At 44.0% G+C, this 3,971-nt stretch overlaps 1 pseudogene; it reads left to right on the top strand.

Annotated features, from left to right (window-relative positions):
* Positions 1-7: 7 nt before the first annotated feature.
* LOC102249535 overlaps positions 8-3,971 on the top strand; it is a 16,114-nt pseudogene continuing 12,150 nt past the window's right edge.

Genomic DNA, 3,971 nt, shown 5'->3' with positions numbered 1-3,971 from the left:
ACATAGTATGGATGTGCATTATGAGCCACCTGACGTGAACTCTGACTGTACCATCATTCGCTACAACTTCAAGTGTAACAGCTCCTGCATTGGAGGCATTAGCTGGCAGCCCATCATCACCATCATCATGCTGAAAGATTCCAGTGGTAATCTTCTGGGACAGAACAGCTTTGAGGTGTGTGCTTGCCCCTGTCCTGAGAGAGACCAGCACCCAGAAGAAGAAAATTTCCACAAGAAGGGAAAATCTTGACTCAAGCAGCCCACTGAGAGCAGGAATTGAGCACTGCCCACCAACACCAACTCCTCTCCCCAACCAAAGATGCAACTGAATGGAGAATATTTCACCCTTCAGATCCACGAACTCTTCCAGACATTCCCAGAACTGAATGAAGCCTTAGAGCTAAAGGATGGAAAGAAACCAGAGGTGAACAAGACTCTCCAGCCACTCAAGTCTATCTAAAAAGGGCAATCTACCTCCCACAATAATACACACACACACACACACACACACACACACACACACACACCATGTTTAAGAGAGAGGGACCTCACTCAAACCACCTCTATTTCCTTCCCCCTATTGACACCCCCAAACTTGTCCCCATTTCCTGGCATTGTGGGGGGTTTAGGAGCTTAAACCTCTGCTTGGTACAGATGTGCCTCAGGAACACCCCAGAATTCCATTCGCCTTGGCCTAGGACTCTGCTAAAGAAATTGGCCTGCAATGGTGGTTTGTTTGTTTGTACTTTTTTTTTTTTTGGAGGCAGGGTGTGAGGCACTGGGATGTTTCAGCTTAGCTTTTAATGTTTTTATTGTGAAGACCATTTGGGAGAGGTAGGAAAATGTTCCTGCATGTAAGGGTTAGGTTTTAAATCAGCCATAAATCGGGTTGGAAGCTAGACAGGGAAGCTATCTCAAGTTGTTTAATGTTTAATGTCTCCAACTGTAATTGTCCACATTGATAAAATGCCAATATTTATACCTGCTCAAAAGGCCTATTGTGAGGATTAATGAAATAATGTATGTTTGGGATAAGACTCCCTCATGGGTGCTGGTTTCCGATCCCCATTGGTGGATGGGTTAATGGTTTCTCTGACTGGGCAGCTAGTTTACAGGAGGGAATTTCTAAATTCCTTCTCTACTGGCCTAGTCAAATCCTGTCTAACCTCCTGGAGAACCTGAGCACCTAAAAGGAGATCTCACCCCGTCCAACACCCTGTAAGATCCCATCTCTAGTGTAAGATCTGTATCTTCCTGTCCAAAAAGACCCTGAACTCACCTCCTCCCATGAACACATTGAATTCATACCTACAGACAGAGCAGTTCCCCCTGAAGAATACCTGGGGGCTGACTGAGCAGCTTCTACACAACAAGTGAGAAAGAAACCACATAGAAACACGTAGGAGATATGGAGACACTATAGCATGGGAACCCATCCCCAATGCACCAACCTCCAGTAGAAAATGATCCCTGTCTGCCAGGCCAGTGTTGATCAGTGGTTGAGCATCAACCTATGAACCAGGAGGTCACAGTTTGATACCCGGTCAGGGCACATGCCCAGTTGGGGGTTCAATACCTAGCAAGGAGTGTACAGGAGGCAGCTAATCATTGATGTTTCTATCTCTCCCTCTCCCTTCCTCTCTGAAATTATTTAAAAAATATTTTTTAAAAGAGAGAGAAAGAAAAGAATTGCCTTGGAACCAAGATGGTGGCATAGATAAATGGCAGTAATTGACACCTCCCACAACCACATCAAAATTACAACTAAAATACAGAGCAACCATCATTCAAAACCACCTGAAATATAACTGAATATAAACCCTACAACTAGAGAAGTAAAGAAGAAAGCACATTGAGAATGCTAGGAGGGGTGGGGGGATGAAATTGGCTGTTCTGACACCCATATGTGGCCTTTTTTTTAATCAGGAGGTATATCTATGTTAAGATGCCTCCTTGAGGAGCAAGGGGTTCCATCCCCACACAAGGCCCCTAGCCCAGGGTTCCAAAGCTTGGAAGAGAAGACCCCATAACTTTGGGCTATAAAAACAAGTGGGGAGAGTGGCTAAATGACACAGAGGCTGTTGGAGTCCCAGCAATTACTCTTAAAGGACCAGCACAGCAACTTACCTTGTCTAACACCCTCTGAGCTCCAGGGCTGGGGCATCGGCTTGGGGGATCCAGAAACACACAGAGAGGAACTGGATTGTCTGGCACTGGGACAATAACTTCAGGACAGCTTTCTCCCATATAGGGGTGCTTACAGGGGTCATTGTTCCTGTGCTGGGACATCCCTGTCACAGAGCTGGTTGGCAGCCATATCTGAGTCTCCATCATCCTGACTCACATTATTGGCTTCACCCTGGTGATTTCCTGAGACCTATTTCACCCAATTTGCAGTCCCACCCAAGCTGTTTGCAGCAGTTTTTTTCATATGAATGTCCTGTCCTGACTCAAGCTTCAGATTTAACTAAAATCTCTCAAACAAGCAGCAACTGGCATCAGAGTACCTCCTATCTACCAATAAGAGGTCCAAGACACAGCACTAACAGTAGCCTTCCTTGTTTCACAGCTTGGCCTCACTTGGGTATTTCCAAGCCCTACAAAAGTAGCAACCATCTGCAGATTGGTATATAGCTCATGCTGGGTATCCCCAGGTAGTGGCTGAATTTGCAATGCCCAGGAGGCCCCAAAACCAGTACACCCAGTGGACAGCTTTAAACCACACCATATTACAACTCCATACATTCATGAGGTACACACTCAAGGGGAAGACTCGGTGACCATCAAAACCCCACTGAAGCAATTCCTGCTCCATAGGGGTTTCTCCTGCACAGCAGCTCTTCTGCTGTAGTTGCAGCTGGTCCTCACAGCCAATTGGCCTGGAGATCAATTCCTCCCAGTGAAGCACACAGCCCACACAAGGGTGCCCAGCTCAGGTGACTAGGGAGGCTGAGCCACTGGGTACTACAGAATACCTACTACACAAGGCCGCTCTACCAATTCCAGGAGACATAGCAGCTCTACCTAGTACAGAGACACAAACACAGGGAAGCAGCCAAAATACTGAGACAAAGAAACATGTAAAAAATGAAAGAATAGAAGAAATCTGCAGAAAAGGAACTAAATGAAATGGAAGCAAGCAAACTACTAGATAGAGTTCAAAACTGTTAAAAGATTGTTCAAGGATCTTAATGAGAGCTTCAAGGGACTTAGTGAGAATTTCAAAAACATGAAAAAGGACCAGTCAGAAATTAAGCATACACTAACTGAAATAAAGAATAATTACTAAAATAAAGAATAATTACAGGAACACAACAGTAGAGTAGAGGGTGCCAATCAATGATTTACAATATGAGAAAGCAAAAATCACCCAATAAGAAGAACAAAAAGAAAAAATAATTAAAAAATATGAAGATAGTGTAAGGAACCTCTGGGAAAACTTCAAATGTACTAACATTCGCATCATAAGGATGCCAGAAGGAGAAAAGAGAGCAAGATGTTGAAAACTTATTTGAAGAAATAATGACAGACAACTTTCCCTGCCTGATGAAAGAAATAAACTTACAAGTCCAGGAAGCACAGAGAGTTCCAAACAAGAGGAATCCAAAGAGGCCCACACCAAGACACATCATAATTAAAATGCCAAGGGTTAAAGACCAAGAGAGTATCTTAAAAGCAGCAAGAGAAAAGCAGTTAGTTACCTACAAGGGAGTGCCCATACAACTGTCAGCTGATTTCTCAATAGAAGTTTTGCAGGCCAGAAGTGAGTGGCAAGAATGTTCAAAGTGATGAATAGCAAGGGCCTACAAACAAGATTAATTTTCCCAGCAAAGCTATCATTTAGAATTGAAGGTCAGATTAAGAACTTCACAGACAAGGAACAGCTAAAGAAGTTCATCACTTCCAAACCAGTATTACATGAAATGTTGAAGGGTATTCTTGAAGGAGAAGGAGGAGGAGGAGGAGGAGGA

Source organism: Myotis brandtii, unplaced genomic scaffold, assembly GCF_000412655.1.
Source record: "Myotis brandtii unplaced genomic scaffold, ASM41265v1 scaffold336, whole genome shotgun sequence".
NCBI classification, from domain to species: Eukaryota; Metazoa; Chordata; class Mammalia; order Chiroptera; family Vespertilionidae; genus Myotis; species Myotis brandtii.
Note: the sequence above shows the minus strand (reverse complement) of the source record. Positions and strands in the feature narration are given on the sequence as shown.